Here is a 19,373-nt window from a genome sequence, read left to right as displayed (position 1 = left end):
ATCAATGAGTCATAATGACTCTGTGTGTGTGTGTGTGTGTGTGTGTGTGTGTGGAAAGGCATGCTGTATTACCACTAGATTTGAACTAGAGCAGATGGAAACCTAGAACCCTTGAAGACTGCCGTGTGAAATATGAGCATGAAGGCAACAAAACGAAAGGCAGTCACACTGGAAACTTGTTTTTGAATGTGGCCATATCCGAATCAGACCCAAAACTTGGACTTTTCTATTATAGGGGACACTAAATTCTTTTTTCTTTTTTGAGTTGGGTTTTCCCACTTATAACAGAAAGTGTTCTAACTAACTCATCAGAGCTGCAAAGCAAATCCTGGAGCGGTAATAAGAGTACGTGACCAAGGACCTTAGCCTGGTCTGACCGGTCAAGAAAGAGAAGTTACCAACAAGTAGTAATGTCTAAGCCAAGATGTACAAGGTGTGCAAGAATGAGCTAGGTCAAAAGGAAGGAGCAGGTGCAGAGAATACGTTTTCCAATAGAGTGAAAAACTGGTATGAGAGTTTTTCAACATTTATAGAACTGATGGAAGGATGAGATGTGAGGAGACAAGAAATGTGAAAAGATTGGAGAGGAAGATGGAGACTTCAAAGGCCATGTATTGGCATAAGTTACTGGCGACTGAAAAAGGGTTTTTGTAATCAAAATTTTAACAAATGTACACGGCCAAAATTCAGATAGATGCTATTAATAAACTCTTCAAGCCCTGGCCGGTTTGCTCAGTGGTTACTGTCGACCCTCGGACTGAAGGATCCTGGATTCAATTCTGGCCAAGGGCATGTACCTCGGTTGAAGGCTCCCTCCCCGGCCCCAAAAGGAGCACTGCAGGAGGCAACCAACCAATGTGATGTGTCTCTCTCACACTGATGGGTTTTTCTTTCTCTCTCCCTCTCTCTCGACTCCTCTCGCCCTTCCACTCTCTCTGAAAAAGCAACAGAAAAAATATCCTTGGGTGAGGATTTAAATAAATTAATTAAATAAACTCTTCAAAATGCCTCCCCCCAAAAAAGCAATGAGTATTTCTAAAACTTGACAATCAATAACAAACTGCATCTCAAAGAATAAGAAACAAGAATATAAACGTAAGATAATTTTTAAAAACTAAGAAGGGGTAGACAAATGTAACTGTAGATTTAAGGAGGACTTAGGAAGACACTGGGTCTCCCTGATCTAAACTATTCCTTCAGAGTGTTTCTCTCGGAGTTGTTAGTTATTAAGAAGAAAAACAAATTATAGCTACCTAAGCAAAGGAATTTTTTAAAAAGCTGTCTCCAGAAAAGCAAGGAACTAGACTTACAAAGGCCACATGGCCAAGAATAAACCTAAAAGCATGTCTCAACCTGTCCAGTGATGACACCTTTGCTGCTCCATTGCTGCTGGGCACAGATGTCGTAGCTTGCATAACCAGCAGTCCAGACACTGGACGGATGCCACACTTAGAACCACTGCTTCTAAAACTAAATGAGAATGGCTACTGCTATCACCCATCACCAGAATGGGTTTATGCAGTACCGTCCTCTTCATTTAACTAGTTTCTGGTCCAAAATTGGAGGTAGGTATATTTAACTGATGGAACCTGCTTATGTACCCATGTCTGAGATAAAAAGGGGCCTGGGAATAAAGCACCTAACATTTTTAGCTTTTCTAGTGAAAGGAAAGCACTGACTCACAAATTGGGAAACTTGCCAAATGCAGGAAAAAGGTTCAAATGCTGAAAGCAAATAAATGACAAATGTTCACTACTCATAACACTTACTGATGGCATTCCGACAACCACATTACCCTACATAACAATTATTAAAACTATAGGGTACTTAGAGTCAAAGTACTGTACCACAGATGACTTACTTGCTGCTTATAAAGGAAAACATAAATTTTATAATAGAATGATTAGATTTCTCACCACCCTACCCACTGATCAATCTCAGCACCACTAAGAGTAGGACAATCAAATCTGTGCCCCCAGATATAATGCATTATGATATACACAGCACCAACTATAAATACTGGTGCCCAGAATGTTTTAATTTAAACAAACCTTTAGATCTAGCTTTCAGCTTACAGGAAATACAGGAAATAGGAAACAGTGAAAAAAAGCAGACAATTGGACACACAAAGCCAGCAGGGATATATGTGCACAGAGGAAAGACCATGCTAGGTCTCAAGAGAAAAGGTGGCCATTTATAAGCCAAGGAGAGCATCCTCAGGAGAAATAAAACCTGCCAACACCTTGATCTTGGACTTCTAGACTCCAGAACTGCGAGAAAATAAATTTCGGTTGTTTAAGCCACCAAGTCTGTTGTATTTTGCTATGGCAGCTCTAGTAAATTAATACATTTTAGGTACAGAGGCAAAATTTTAACATGGGCTGGGTTTTTTGATATTAAGAAATTGTTAATTTAGATGTAATAATGTAAGAATGTGATTATGGTTATATAATAAAATGTTATTTTTGAGAAATGTGTTTCAATATTTAGGGGCAAAATAAATCAATTTCTAATTTAGATGGTTATGTGGATACTGAGTAAACTATTGTAAGAGTTGTCTAAGTGGTCTTCCTGACTCCAGCCTTACTTCCTACCTTCTACAAACCTAGGCCAAAATAATCTCTCTAAAACAAAAATCTGATGCCATACTATTCTTAGGACAGAGCCCAAAGTTCTTAAACGATCTCTAAGGCCCAGCATTATCCGGCCCATGCTTATCTTTACAGCCTCACTTGTGATCACCTGCTGTCCAATCCATACTGAGCTTCTCTTTCTTTCTTCAAATCTGCTATGTTCTTCTCCACCTTGGGGCCTTCATATCTACTCACACCCTCCAGCACTCCCACATTAATTTCCCTGGCCAACAACTCCTAGTTCTCAGCTTAGACATCATCTCACTTCTGAATAAGGTATCTCTCCTCTGAGCTACCACTGCAGCTCACATGGCCCGAACACTGTACTTATCACAGAGCACTGTACTCACCTACACCCCCATTAAACTATTAACTCCATGAGGGCCAGGTCTCTACTGTTCACTTAGTGCCTAGTGCATCAAAGGCCTTGATGGAATATGTTAACTCTTTCAGCAATGACTACGAAATTGATCTTCACCCTCATCTGACTCATCTTCAGTTGGATCCCAAATTTCATACTATATTTTTCAAACCAAAACACCATGGCATCTTATTCTGTAGGAAGATTATTTCTCCTTTAAGATACAGAAAGTTGCCGGAATTTCTTACAAATGTCATATAATTTTCACTTTACATATGACTCTTACAAAAAGTCCTAGTTTTTAAAGCAGAGTAGTTACAGCCCTATTTCCCCTTTCCCCGTTATTCCAATTTCCTTGACCTCTCAAACACTCTACTAATAAGTGTGTTATAAGTAAAGCACCTTTCCAGATACTAAAGAGGTCTAAAGATATTTCACTGCAGAAATGCCACTGTTTTTAAGACTGGTAGCTTAACAAATCATTCTTCTACCTAATGTAAACAGGAAGCATCCAATATTACCGTTTTCATGAAGCAGTAAGATTTCTAAATTACTCTTGCCAAATATTGAAGCATATTTCCTTTGAGCATCACCCAAATATTAATCCAGAAATAAAACTAGACCCAGTTAAATAATTCTAGTGGTGTGTTTTTTAAGTTAACTGAGTTAAAAACAATAGTTAGAATTAGAGAAGCAGTGTCCCAACATTTCTCAACAACATTCAACTATACCCAAATGTGTCACAATTAGAGTTGTCAGACAAAACAAAGGACAACAAGTTTAAATTTGAATTTCAGACAAACAATAATTTTTAGTGTAAGTATGTCCCAAAATTGTGTCATTTTATTTGCTAAATCTGGCAACCACAGTTATACTAAAAAAGAATTATCAGAGGTAGTAAAATCTGATTTATGCATTTCTCATTGTAAAAGTTACTTAAATTTAGAAAATTCAGAAATCAAAAAAATTTTCATAATCCTATCACACCAATACAATCAGCATTTTAGTGCATTCCTCATGTTTTTCTCATATACGTTAAGAGGTTTTATTCAACCTTCCTTAACTATATAGGCATCTTTATGCTAATACAGTCTTTGTGATTATTTTCACTTTACACAATGGTTCTAAGAATAGATGTATCATAAATTAAAGTCTCCTACTGTTGGAAATTTAAGTCACTTCCAATATGCTGCTACTGTAAATAATATGCTCTGAGTATTCTCCTGTATAGACCTGCTTTTTATATTTTCCTTTTTTTCTGTAGTTATTTCTTTAGGATAGTCTGAGAAGTGAAATTACTAAATCAAAGGTTTATCAAAAGGTTATGAATTGTCTAACAATTCAAGATATATACTGCCAAATTATAATTCACTAGCAATCTTTACATATGCCTGCCTTACTAAAATCTAACCAGTATTAAGTATTACTATTTTCAAAATATTTGAAATAGGTATAAACTTGTATTTCATTTTGGTTTAATAAGATTTTTTGAATACTGATAAGATCTAACATTCTTCTATGAGTTGCTTATACAGTAGGTTGTATTTCCTCTGCTATCAACTGTCTGCTTATTTCCTTTAACCATTCCAAAACTGTTTTTGTTCATTACAGTAATGAAGCTTCCCAAGTAAAGAATGAAAGGGCCAACTGTTTAAAATTCTAGTCATATGAGCCAAATGAAAAACTATAGTTCCTATCTACAATCCCCACTGCCTTCCATAAATTACTACAAACATTACCTTTTATATAAACTCTCATTTTATTTATATGAATATTACTTTAAGTTTTATTTCATATAAATCATAATACTCATAATTTGAAATAATTAAGAAGTTGATGTGACTCAAGTTTCCTGACAGAGTAAATGCAAGAAAGATCAATTCAACCTAATACTGGAATATGCCGAAGAAATTTATCTTAATTAATCTGATCATCAGAACAGAAACCCAGTTGCAGATCTAGTCTCTTTAATAATCCAGATACATCAGGAAACCTGATTCTGCAATCAGAGTTGACTCTCCAATGCTGTCAGTAATTGTGCAAATATAAATATGCACTACTGGTTTCTAGAGAAGACAGAATAAGAAACTAATTAAGTAGTTGAGCACAAATTCATCACCTCCATTTGAATAGAACTCAAAACTCACATCAAGCTCAGAAGGCTTTAAATGGCAGGGATTTTATAGAGATAACCTAATATAATCTCTTTCCTCTTCCATTCCCCCATCCATTTTGCAGAGGAAGAAACCAAAGGATAATAAAGTGAAATAATTTTCAAGAAAGACTTAAAGCTAGTTAGGGGCAATAATTTCTGCTTCATTCTGTAATCAACAAAATTTGAGTGTTTTATTTGAAACTCTAGAGGTAAAAGAGTTAAGTCCTTGCTCTCAAGGAGCTTACATGTTACTGGAGAATGGGAAGAAAAAAAGAAGGAAGGGAAATAGGGAGGGGGGGATGGGGGAGTTAGCAATGGGGCAGAGTAAGCCTAGAGGATCAAGGGACCACTTCAGATTGGGCGGCTTGGGATAGGATAGATTCAGAGAAAATGAAAAGAGCTGAGATAACAGGAAGTCAGCAACAGGAAAATCTAAGGAGAGAGCACTCTGATTAGAGATTCTCTTATACCCAAGTATTAGTCAAGCTATAGTTTTTATTCTTGTTTAAAAGATATTACAAACAAATTTAATAATAAATATGGCATTAGATTTTTTTTTCAAGTGGTACACAAATTAAGATAAAATACTGTCATAGGAAAATATCTAAATCATGATGATTTAATCTACTTTGGAATGATACACAGAATAATTAACCAACTTTTCAATTATCACATTGGAAGGTATCAAAGTAAAGACACTTTATTGAGCTTAGAGACTAAGTTTGTTTCAGTCAATAATACTGCTGTTTTTAAAAGTTATTTTTAATATATGTATATATTACTTTCCCCACTACAGTCAAGTTCCTGAAAGACATGGTTTATGCCTTATACTTCTTTACATTCCTCCACAGCACCTAAATGGTGCCTTGCAAACAGTAGACTTGTACTGAAAGAAGCAGTCCTACCAGCAGAAGCAGCAGTATAGATCACAATAGTCTGTGGCATTAAAGGGGAAGGCAAAGGGGGAAAAAAGTATGTCACTCCTAGAAATGTCTTAACACATTATCACAAAACAATTTAACAGTCCATAGCCTTGAATAAATTGGACTCAGCTCAATGAAAACAAAATCATTCTCTAATCAAGTACTATGTAGTTTAGTATTGTAAGCATTTTAATAACTAAAAACAAAAAAAATACCACCCATCTGGCTTATCAAGTTTTAAGGCAGACTGTAGATGTTATGCCACATCTGATCCAGTCTGGTTCTACCTATAAGCCTCCACATAAAGTCACAGGCCCTCCCTGTCCATGTCTTCCATTTGAGGTCAAGAGCATTGGTTCTCTGCCATCATTCCCCAGGTCATCCAGTTCTCCCCCACCCTATTTCTTGGTTTGCTGGTGTGAATTAAAGTCACTAATTAAAAAAGAAATACTGAGGATCCTGGCTTCGTAATAGGGCTGAGAATACCAACCATGTCTGGAGCACCTTTTATGGACCACGCACTCATTTCTTAAATTTCATAGTTATGAGGTACTATTACTTTCATTTTACAGACATATATAAACCGAGAAGTAAGATTACTTACCTAAAGTAACATAGCTAGTAAGTCTGTCAGATTCAGGGTTCTTCCTCCTCAGGAAACAGATCAATAATAATCCCATCCCATATAGACCAACATAAGGCATAGCCACCAACACAAGTGAACAAGATAAGAAAGCAGCAAGTCCAAGAAAAGAAACTACAGTCTTTTCTACCTACTTGAAACCATTGCCATCATAACAATTAAGGGTATGACAAGGGCTGGAGAAAGTTTTTCAGGCTGGTAATCTAATTTGCAGGACAAACAATTTGCTGCCATCTAGCTCAAAGTCTGTATTTTTATAAATTAGTTATTCATTTTAAGAGTTTTCATTTAATAAGATTATTGATAGACAGAAAGATCTAATTCAGTTTACAAATTCACTTAAAAAGTATGACTGAAAGTCCTACTAAGTGCCAGACACAACAAGAAAGGAAGGAAAAGGAGAAAACATTTATGAGAATTTATGTGCCAAAAACTATGCTATGTCTCCTCTACATATTAACTTATTCAAGATCAATAACCCTATGTTGGGAGCACTATTATTTCCACTTTACAGATAACTTCCCGATGCCACACAGAGCCAAGGTTCAAACCTAGGGCACACCAATTTCAGAGCCCTAAACAAAACAGTTTTTGCTCTTGAAAAGCCTATTGTTTAATGCAAAAACAGACAAGTTACAAGACAATGTTATTAGTATCACAGCGTAAGATGCTCTAAAAGCACACACGAGAGATTTCTAATAATCTACAGTCTCAGTAAAGGCTTTCAAGATAATGATATCTATGCTAAGACCACAATGATAAGCCATCCAGAACAGAAAGACGACCTGGTCCACACTCCCTAAAAATAGCTGGTACCCAAATGGTCAAGAACCCTAACTCTGGTATCTTTTATAAGCAAATAATTTCTCTCTAATGTTATATAGCAAATACTGTGCTGAACTATGTCTAGTATTGCATGAAATCTGCAGGTCTGTGTGTGTCATAAAAAGAAAATTAAATCTAAGGTTATTCAAAGCCCTTTGGAAATCAATCATTCTGGATAAACAATTTGATAACTAAGTGTTTACTCTCTGATTTTCATATTATTTCATATAAAAAAATTTCTAATATACTTTAGTGCCTTCATAAATGTACTGTACAGACAATATACTTAATATATTTAACTTTTCTTGGTAAGAAAGAACATGCCAACCTTCGTTGTTATGCTAATAAATACAATTGATACCCTAAAGCTAATTAGATTGTGCAAAGCTGTTTTCCTTATACTCTCTATGGTGTTTAGATTTGGCACTTTTTTCCTATTCCTTCACTACTATCATGCCACTGTCCTGTTATCAGTATGTATGACAGCATCTCGCCACTTCTAGATTATTCTCCCTTCTAATCTGCCACCTTAGAAACCATAAGCATCATATATAAAATAAAAATATATAAAAGTTCTCAATGGGAGCTAAAAGGCTTTATTTATATGAAATTACTTATAAAACTGACATTGACATTGGGGTTTTTGCAATGTTTCAGAGAGATGAGGAGCTCCCACTCAGTCTACACAAGTAAAGAATTACAATTCCAAATTTTCATATTTCTATCTAAAATGCCTGTCTTGCTGTCTCTAAACTCAATTTAGATATTCCAGGCAGCTGTATCTAAAACTCCACACCAGGATGCAAAACCCTCTGAAGCTTTCCTGTACAATACATTCTATACTGCCCCATCCTTGCTATACTCCACTGCTTTTATGTTTCTCCAATATGACTGTTGGCTAATTAACGGTCTCTTATCTCGGCTTCTATCACACCGAACCCATACTCTGCCATGCAAATGCCTATTAAATAAAACAGTGTCAGAGAATGAAACCAACTGTATAAAGAGCCATAAAGCTATAATACTCCATACAATAAAAATGACCTTTCATACCCATAGTGATATTAACTTTCACCTGAAAATACACACTCAGGAAATCTAAATTTAAGACAAACTCATAAGAAAAGCATGAAGTACAAACATGTGACAACCTATTATTACGCAGTTTTACCCACCACATCCTCAAAAATATCTTTTTCTATTGTGGGGGAAAAAGCAAAAATACATAACTATACCTTTCCCACATTTGTACAAATTACGTCCAAAAAAACTGACATTTAATGAATGGTACCTGTCGATAATCCCAGCTAAAATTAAAATGCTATTTTGGGTCTATCTAGCTATTCTAAGGTATTAGAATAGAAGAAAAGTCACCCATTACAAAGACTCATAGATTTTTAATGTTGGAAGGATCTTCGAGGTCACCTAATGTTATTTACATAAGCTCCTCATTGTAGAAATAATTCAGGTCGCTAGGAATCACCCAACCCACTTTTACCTAATACACCATGACCTTTGTGCCTTCCTTTGCCGTTCACTCACTGATCCTCTGGACACATACAAAATATGTCATCTACTCTGCAGAGAGTAGCCTTTCAAATATTCATTTGTTTGACTTATTTTATACCAATAGTGATTACAAAGTAATATATGTGCTTATCTAGTTCAAAGATTTCTTTGGTTTCTCAAAAACTATCCAGTAAAATGAAAGCACCAGGCACATTTTTAGGTGTTATTTTGTAAACCTTACCTTTTTTATCCTCATAACCACCCTATGAAACAAGCAAGGCAAGAATCAAAATCCCCATGTAAAGAGCCATCAATATAGAGTAGTACTTGAGAGTCACTATAGGCAGATTTAGAAGCAAAAGAGAACTGTTTCTTAAGAGCTCTGTGATATTAAGCAAGTGACTAAACTTCTCTAAACCTATTTCCTCATGTGTAAACTGGAAATATTACAATAGCTCCTACCTCATACAGTTATTGTGAAGATTAACTAGATAACGCACATTATCTTATAACTAATCCATATACATACTCAATAAATGTTAGTTCATAATTATTATTATGCAAAAAAAAAAATTGTGGCACATCCCTGATTCTCTCTGAATCTCTTAACAGCACTACAATCAAAAAGTAAGGTCCTCTGTTCTACCTACATTGTCTTCCACAAAACCAAACATGTTTTTAGTTACTTGCAACTTAATGACTATTTTTCTTCACAAACACGCATCCTCCATCACCCCTTGGCCAATCAAAATTTATAAGATCTACTATTGTCATTCTCTCCCAAATGAAATTCTCAAAAGTACAAAATTGCTGAAGTGGTTCTTTAGAAAAGTGAATTCTCAGTGGAACATAAAAGTTCCACTATGATTCGCATATAAACATACACAGATTTCAAAGCAAAATGGGAAGTATCACATTAATTGCTAAACAGGCTTTCCTAACCTACTATTATTACATTATCTTTTAAAACTATCTGATATCTTCAAATGGTAGAGATTGCTATTTTATTGTTTGTGAAACCAAGTGCAACAGGAGAAACCTGTTTCATCTAGTGACAATGTTGACAAGAAATATAAAATGCAGGCCAAAATTTAAAAAGACAAAAACAAAAATAAAAACCTAGAGGCCAAGACTCATTAGTGAAAAATTAAGCTGCATAACTCTCGCATAAAAGTTTTATAGGTTCACTGGTACTGGCAAATAGGTGGTCCTAGGATTTGAATAAGAACACCTAATTTCAGTTTCCCATTAACTACCAGGAACTTTGGGTTAGAGTTAAACTATTCTAAACTATTGAGGGGGGAAATGGATGGAAGAAAGAAGACATCAACTGAATTACAATTCAGTACCAACTTCATAGGCAATAAGACATCTTTGTAACACAAGACTAGGACAAGGCAAATCAAAACATCAGTCCAAACATGGACACTAACAGCAGGACAAATACGAGGCAAAGATTTAAAATGAAACAATACGGTTCGAGACAAAAGAGGTTTGTGGAACTAAAACAATGAATGAGATATGATGGCAAATAGCTGCTGAAATAACAATATGACTGGAAAGTAACCTAAGAAACCATACTGTTGCCATACTGTATATGTAAAGGCTCCCTTTAATGGTTGACTTTTCACTACAGTATAATCTATTCCAACTGTCATATCAAGATAAATTTACTGTGGAGAAACAAACTACGTATTCAAGGAAATACCTAATTACCACTCTAACAATCATTTGCACTTACATAATGCTCTTAGCAGAGGGCCTCAAAATGACGAATACATCTTGAAGCAAGGAATAAATACGTGGTTTATCAAAACTAGTGTTATGTGTCTCTTAAACCTTAAAAACTGAAAACCACAGGTTTGTATTTTTTCTCAAAATAGTGTTTGTTATTTGCATCCTTTGTAGTGAAAGTCTGATTTTAAAGTCCTGCAATTTGGATTACTGCTAGTAATGAGGGCAGAATATTTAATGAGGGATAGGGGAGAGAGTGAGAAATCCTTCACTGGTACATGAATGAATTCTACACTTGCCTTTTAAAATGTGCACCTTTCTTGGAAGTTTGGCATACAAAAAATCCCTCTGGGTTTGCATTACTTTCATATTTGTGACTATTTAACATGACAGTCTTCATCTGCCAGGTAGACTGTATTTTCACCACAAATTCCAACAACTAATGGGTGGGGTGTCGGTGTCTGTGTGTGTATACACATATAAATATACACATCTATGTATATATGTGTATCTTTAGAAAATGTTTGCATAGTTTAAGTTAAGGACATCAACATCACATTTTGTACCACATACAAAAAAAAAAAAAAAATGATAGAAAATGTGGAAGGATTCTAATGAACTCAATTTGTAAAGTCTAACACATCTGCCCCCCAGTCCCCCCCCCCAAAACACACACACACAAAAAAAACAACAACACTGTGCTGACATGATTAGCTAGTCCATTCAACTGGTGGGAGGTATCAGCCAAGCTGCATCTGAACTTTTATCATGCTACTTGGGGTGTGCTCTCTTGTGGAGCAGTTCAGATGAAACTGCTGAAACCTCCTAAAATGACAGATAATATATACACTTTACATACCAGAAGCTTAAATAAATGAGGAACACAGCATGGTCAAGACACAATTCATACTTATGGAACCAAAGCTCATCCTGAAGATTCTTTATCAACCACCCAGAAGTCACCTAGGTGGTTTTTTTTTTTTACCAACCAAGTAGCTACTTACTATAGCAACTCCATTACAAGATTACCAAAATTTTCCACACACTTCCAACAGTCTCTGTATGTGTTGTTACCTGGGCAACAGTCTAAAAGGGCCTTTACCTTTATAGAACTAGTGGGTCAAAGAGAAGGAAAGCTTCTTCAAATTGACTGTGCATCATTTTAATTAGAAGCAGTAAGTGTGAAATCATCAGCAGACAGAAAATCTTGAGAACTGCCACCAGTGCTTCAATTTGATTAACAGACACAACTTACTGCCATTTATCTTCATTTCTAAGCGCCTAATTCCACTGTAGAACAAGGCAAGCTCCATCCAAGACTTCAAAACATCCTGTCATACAGGCTGTCACACACATAAATGATAAAATCCAAAGAACTTCTTTGAGGAAAAAAACCTATCAATCCCTCCCAGTTAGCTGTGGTGTGAAATACTCTGCCTTGTTGCCCTAAATTCTGAAAGCTAGTCAGCTCAGCTGTGGATCTATATAAACTGCCTTTCGGTCCGAACGAGACCTGCCTCCAAAAATTAAGACCCAGTCATTTAGAAATCACGTTTTGGAGGGCACTTTGAAAAGACTTTCAAAACGGCTTCCTGCTCTGCTATAGCCAATTTGATGCTGTCTATTTTGGGAAAACAAAAAATAATGGTATCTCCTTACAAAGAAAATATTTTTCCCTTTGCAACAATTTTAGGACTGGTAAACTTAAGGTTGTTTCCCTAACACATACTTTTCCCTTCCGCTTTTACTCAAAGGATAGATACCTAAGTGCTTTCTTCTTAGGAGCACAACATATAAAGTTTATAGAATGTTAAGAAGTACTGGGTGACTCCAGAAACAAAAATGAAAGATAAACTGAAAAGCAGGAAGGAATACTGGCATTCAAGGCTCTTCACCATCTGGGGCTGACTTTTTCTTGCCTAGCTCTTTCCCACTATGCCTTTGATGACCCTGGCCCAGAAAGGCCTTTCTCTCTATACTATTTGTCTTATTTCAACATGTCCAAATCTCACCCATTCTTCAAAGCATGGCCCAGCCGGTGTGGCTCAGAGGATGAGCATCAACCTATGAGATCCAGGATGTCACTGTTAGATTCCCAGTCAGGACACATGCCCGGGTTGCAGGCTCGATTCCCAGTGGGGGGCAAGTAGGAGGCAGCCGATCAATGATTCTTTCATTATTGATGTTTCTATCTCTCTCTCTCCCCCCTCCCTTCCTCTCTCTAAAATCAATAGACATATTTTTTTAAAGTCACCTTTTCCCTTGTCCTTCAACTAAAAGCAATCTCTCACTCCTCTCCCTAAACTCTTGTAGTACCTTATCTATAGCTCTGTATCACACATTACTTTCTGCCTTACATTATCTTTGCTTCCATATTTAATCCCCCACATGAACACAAAGGCCTCAAGGTCAAGGTTCATGCCTTATGCATCTGATTTCAAAGTGCTTAACACAATGTCTTGTACACATGAGGCCCTCCAACTGAACTACATGAACAGCTTGGGTTAAGAGAGGAGAGAAGTCTACTAGAAACAACTCCAAGTTAGAAGTCCAGAGAACTGGCTTTGCTAATAACTAGCTATACAACCTTCAACTTCAGTCTTTTAGTATGTATGTCTGCAAAGTGAAGAGGTGGACTAAACCACTATAAGCTTTTACATCAGCTGGCTGTAAAACCAATTTGGAGGTCAAAACACAGCTTTTTTTTTAATTAAATAGAAAATATCAAAGTGTGTTGTAGGCAGTGGAGTGCTATAAATGTTTAACAATGGCTATCCAGAGTGGGGAAAGCCCTGAACTGTACCATTTGCTTATTCCCCTGGTGTAAATACTGCCACCACAGCCAATTTCAAGCTACCAACATGATGTCACTGAACATGGAGCTAACTGGGAAGAGAAATGAATAATTGTCTTGCACTCCAGTACAATGAGCCTTACCTGGGGGTATAGCTCAGGAGTAGAGCATTAGACTATACAGTATAAGCCAGCTCTAGCAAGGTCCTAAAAAGATTAGTATTGTTTTGCCAAATTTTTCTTTCAACTTCACGTGCAAGTGTTGAATTGGGGTATATGCACTTCTTACTGTATGTAAGTCACAGTCAAAACAATTTAATATTCAGCTAAACAATCACCTACTCTCTTCCATGTGTACCACACAAAGCAACAAATCTTACTCTTGGTGACATATGCAGTCTCTTCACCACAGTTTGTATTTCTCTGCAAAAATGAGAGTAACGGGTATGCCTGTTGATATCACCAGAGGCAAATTACAAGGAGTGGAAATTTGGTTTAGGAAGTATCAGCAAAGGACCAAGGTTCTCAGCTTTTGTTCAGCCCCACACATCTGAGGGACACAACATACTCCCACAAGTAGCAAAGCCTCATTTAGGGGAGGGTTGGGGGGAAAGGAAGAAAGAAAATCTATAGTATGAAAACAAAAATCTAAGAATAGTGATATTTGTGCCAAGTCTCCACCTCTCTGAGAACCTGGGTACAAAGAATACCAGTATTGTAAAAAAGTAAGTTTCCATACCTGACATTTCCCAGTCAAATTCCCCAGCATAAGCTTGCATCCCTCAATGAGACCTCCATCACTGAGAATTCCCTACAGGAATTAAGTCTTTGGTATGAATTAGAGACATGCAGTACTTATTGAATTTAGAATAGGCAAGGGAAAAATACCACAGCAAACAGTTGTTAGACTTCATATTCTGGGAAAATCAGGCTATTATTCAGAATAATACTTTCTTATTTTCTTACTTCTTATTTAAGCTTACTAAACTGGGCAAAGAGAGGGGAAGTTTCTTGAATATATTTTTGGCTCTACTATGTCTATCACAACAACACAATCTATAACCAGATTTTTCATGAGTGTTTATAAAGAATTATGTTTTCTATTTTTAAGACTATTTAGAAAACAAAAAGGCTCCAAATTTCAAAGATAGGCTCAGAATTCAAATCTTAGCCCAAATCTAACTCCAAATCAACTGAATATATGCCTAGAAGTTTCCCAGGAAAAATCCCCCAAAATTACACAAAAAAATCCCTCCAAAATGTCAAAAAGGAGTCAGCATAAGCACAAACTTGCTTTACTCACACAATGATGGCATCCTATCTGCTGAATGAGTACAATATGTAAAGTAAATGAAGTATGAAAAGGAGAATGTTAAGATAAAAGTTCTGCTTACTTCCATTAACTCTTCCTCATTAGGGTCCACTGACCCTAAAGTGAAAACTACTCCCCAATCTGAAAAGCCAAGAGTCAAATCAAGCCTCCATGCTCAGAATATTAACCCTCTCCTTATATACTGAGTATGTTTTACCATAACTCAGGCTCGAGTCCATTATTACCAGGGGCTGAAATAGCCTTGTGTTGCTGGTCATCCTCAGATCCAGTGGCTGACATATTTTTTTGTTGTGTCTTTTTTTTTTTTTTTTTTTTTTAATGTGTGGGGTTTTTTCATTGATTTCAGAGAGACAAAGAAAGAGATAGAAACATCAGTGATGAGAGAGAGTCACTGATGGGCTGCCTTGTCTACACCCCCTACCTGGGATGGAGCAGCAACTAAGGCATAAGTCCCGACAGGAATTGAACCATGACCTCCTGGTTCATAGGTTGATGCTCAACCACTGAGCAGGCCTGCAGGGCTATGTCTTTATTGATTTCAGAGACAGGAAGGGAGAAGGTGAGATATACAAACATCAATGATGAGCCTCCTGCATGCCCCCTACTGGAGATCAAGCCTGCAACCTAGGCATGTGCTCTGACCCAGAATCAAACCTCGATCTCCTAGACTCCTGGATCATAGGTCAATACTCAACCACTGAGCCACACAGCTGGGCATGACCTATTTATATAAGGAATGAGCTATATACATGTAGCAACTCATTAAAATTTGTGGGACATGGCAAAAAACTCTGGGCCTGGGAATCCCATAGGGTATAGAATCTACCTCATTCTCCAAACACCCTCTATTCAGCCATAACCATCCCCACACCACTTCAAGACAATGCAGACAGGAATGCAGACCCTCAACACAAGAAATGCTACTACTCTCTTCAAAGTTAATCTCTAGAAGCCTGGCTATCTCCCACTCATAGTATTTTTATTTGGAACAACAGAATTCCTTCTTTTGACTACTCCAAAAGAATGAATAAAAAGATTTTCAGCTTTAATGCTGTATCATCTGAGTTCAAATAAATATACAAGAATTAAACAAATTCAGTATGAGTTAAGGGAGAAAACAATTTTTAACTACAAGTTTTTAGATGTCACAAATTTAGAATCAGTGAGCTGATAAACATGAAAGTTCCTGCTTTATATGCCTAATAAAAGTTTGTCAAATAAAAAACATCAAAATAATTATTAGAGTGAAAAGAAAATGATATGAATCATGAAACAAGTAGCAAAGGAATAAAAATTCTCAGACTTGCCAGGCCGAAGTGGCTCAGCGGTTGAGCAATCGACCTATGATCCAGAAGATCGCAGTTCAATTCCCGGTCAGGGCACATGCCCAGGTTGCAGGCTTGATCCCCAGTGAGGGGCATGAAGGAGGCAGCCGATCAATGACGACTCTTATCATTGATGTTTCTAACTCTTTCTCTCCTTTCCTCTCTCTGAAATCAATAAAGACATATTTTTTTAAAAAATTCTCAGACTATCACAACTATAATATATAAAAGTTGGCATCAAATAACTCAGGACTCAGGCTCCAAAAAAACTTCATACATTTATAGTCACATCTTTTTCAGTTGGTTGGTATATTCACTACATGTCCCATACTAACTGTTTCCAGCTTTCTAGAATACAGAGTACGCTATATAATATATTCACTAATAACCACTGTTTAACGGCATCCAATTCTCCCCAGATGACTTATTAATACATAATATAAGAGCACATTGTGAACCAATTTAACACAGACACCAGTCTAACTCAGACTCTCAACTGATTCCCGAAGCAGGTGAGCATTTAATACAATTTTATGATAATATATACATGAAATTCACTTTGTCTTTCCCCTGTGCAATTTCATCATCAGTTTCATATGGGACTCTGCATTGAGATCATGAATCACAGACCAGTTTTCCAGGGCTACTAGCTTGTGGACCAATATTTTCCATGCACAAAATCCACTCCCAATTTGACCACAAGCAAACTTCATGTTTGTATCTTCTGATGTCATAGTGTTGGATATCTACGGAAGTACAGCAGAAACCAAATATAAACGCAAGTATGAGAAAAGTCAGGTTTTCGTGAAATTGTGTTTTCAGAATTGTAACAAGCAACCTCGTACCTCCTCCCACCACGTATGTACAAGGAAATTTAAATGTATTAAACATGCAGGCCTTGAAATCAGTTTCCAAACAGTCAGCGCTGAAATCTGTCAAGCAAGCAAATGTTCTCCCTACCATTAGTGTTCCTGAGGTTGGCGGTTCCCTTCATTTTCGTGAAACCCTCAATTCTGCCACTGACCACCTAAATTGGGGTGCGTTTTCTAAGGCAAACCGACCTGATTGGTACAAAGGGCATACACAATACCAGGGCACAATGCCCTGGGGTCGGAAACCTGTCAGTCCTGTCCCCTAGCACCCGGCCACCCCCGACTGGCTGGTGGCCCCTGTCCACATGCTGACGCACTGCTGGCCAGCCCTGCACCGTTGGCGACCAGTGCAAAGTACGAGCCCGTCTCAGAAACTTTGACTCAGTCGACTATCAGGACTCAGCACCCACCACCTGGACAAGGGCTGTCACCGCCAGGCGGTCAACTTCGCACGGGGCGTTCTTTGCAGGTAGAGATCTGCCTAGGACGCAGCCCATCCCACAGGGCAAAACCACAAGCATCTATAGCGGGAGGCGAGCGAAGTGCCGGGCGGAGACAGGGAGTGCGAGGGCGAGACCCGGTCACGGACAGATGTCCGAGTGTGGGCAAGAAAATACCCTACCCAGCCGACGCGGGGCTGCTGCGGCTGCGACCCCGGCAGCCGCCACGGCGGAGACGGCGGCAATGTCAGGAGGGCACAGCCGGGCCGAGCGCCACAGTCGACACCCGCCTCCAGGTGAGGGGCGCCGCACCCCCGCCGCGAGGAGCCGCCACCCCAGAGAACCTCAGGGTCCGGGCGGCGATCGACAGTCCCGAACGCGCCCCGTGCCCTCCTCCCGCGGTCCTCTCGCACCGCGTCCCGACACGGCCCCCTCCTCGACCCTCCTCCCCCGGCTCAGCCCCGGCGCCAACACCCCCGCCCGGCCCGCCGCTCCCGGCCACCCGGCCGCCCGCCGGCCCCTGAGGAGGCCGCGGTCGCCTCACCTTCTCACGTCTCCGCGAGCAGGGCCGCAACAACTCTGCCAGGATCCCGCGTCCCAGCCGCCGCCCGCGCTCTGCGGCCGGCCGGTCCCGTTCACTCCGCGGCCGCCAGAGCCCGGGGAGGGCGGAGGGAGCGGGGCGGAGGGAGCGGAGAGGGAGGGGAGGAGGCCGCTGGCAGGAAGAGGCGAGGGAGGGGCGGGCCGAGGGGAGGCGGCGGCGCGTCGGGGGCGCGCACGTCCGGCCCCTCAGCGCGACGTGCGTGCTCCCGAGGGCGGCGTGGCGCCGCCCGGCTCGGCGGTGGTTGGGCCGCGACTAGGAGCTGAGGGCGCGTAGAACTCGGGTTGTTGGAGTGGGGACCCGGGAAGGGGCGAGAGGGGCTCAGGGCCCCCCGGAGCCGCCCGGAGGGACGCTCCCAGCAGCGGTTCTGCATGCTCAGCGAGTTCTGAGTGGGGCGCGAGTGTTTTCCTGCTCGTAAGCCTCGTTTCCATACTTTGATTAAAGCCCAGCCCTCCTCAGGGACGTCCCCTTCGTACGAACTCTTCCTGCGCCTCTTTCGCGGTGTCGTGGGCTCTGGAAACGGTCCCTTGTGGGTTGGTCACGTGGGACTCGGGGAGGCCGAAGAGGGAAATAACCTGCGGGATTGAGCAGGAAAGCGCTGAGCCCTGCTTGGTATTTAGCAGAAGTAAACGCGCCCTCCTAGGCACCTCTTCGTCCGTTGGGGTGATCAACTGGGCCGTACAAAGCAGGCGGAGATAAAATACCCAACTCTTTTCCTCTGCAGACGTTGTGCTGATTGCTCCTTGAACTGTGTGGGCTTCCTCCTTCCTGGATCTTGCAGCCAGAAGTGACCTGTGATTTTTCCCGATTGCCTTAGCACTTTGTTTCTCTGAGTTGGTGGCGCCGACAGCCAGCCTCCTCCGGGTAAATCTGTGCGCTGTTTTGTCCCTCGGGAGGATCCTCGCGAATCGGCTTCGTTCGCCGCTGTCTCCCGCAAAGCCCCAGCCCAGCGCCCACGCGCGAGCACGGGGCAGCTGCTGCAGGAGCAGGTGGATGCGACAGCGCGGCGAGGCCTGAGCGCAGGGCCTGGGACGGAGCTCCGCAGGGACTCCCGCGGCCTGCCGTTCCCGCGTCCCCTGCGCCCCCTCGCCCGCCTGGACCCAAAAGCTTCCCCGAGAAATGCGGCGCCTGTCAACGAGGCCTCTCTCTCAAGTTCTTTCTCTTTCCCCTTTTCCCTGATTTAAGTGTCTATAGGACAAACCCGGGGTGCCAGCTGGGCTGTGTTTCGC

General features: G+C 39.9%; 1 protein-coding gene across 2 annotated transcripts in view; it reads right to left on the bottom strand.

The window, feature by feature from the left end:
- Positions 1 to 18,207, bottom strand: part of RABGAP1L (RAB GTPase activating protein 1 like) — a gene marked incomplete at its 5' end in the record, with an annotated part of 365,222 nt that extends 347,015 nt beyond the window's left edge. For both annotated transcript variants that reach the window (XM_081121358.1, XM_081121362.1), the window contains one exon: positions 18,091 to 18,207. The remainder of the gene's footprint in view (positions 1 to 18,090) is intronic.
- Between the last annotated feature and the right edge of the window lie 1,166 nt (positions 18,208 to 19,373).

This window comes from Miniopterus schreibersii (assembly GCF_964146895.1).
Source record: "Miniopterus schreibersii genome assembly, chromosome: 19".
Lineage (NCBI taxonomy): Eukaryota > Metazoa > Chordata > Mammalia > Chiroptera > Miniopteridae > Miniopterus > Miniopterus schreibersii.
The sequence above is the reverse complement of the archived record's forward strand: the minus strand, read 5'-3'. Positions and strand labels throughout refer to the sequence as shown.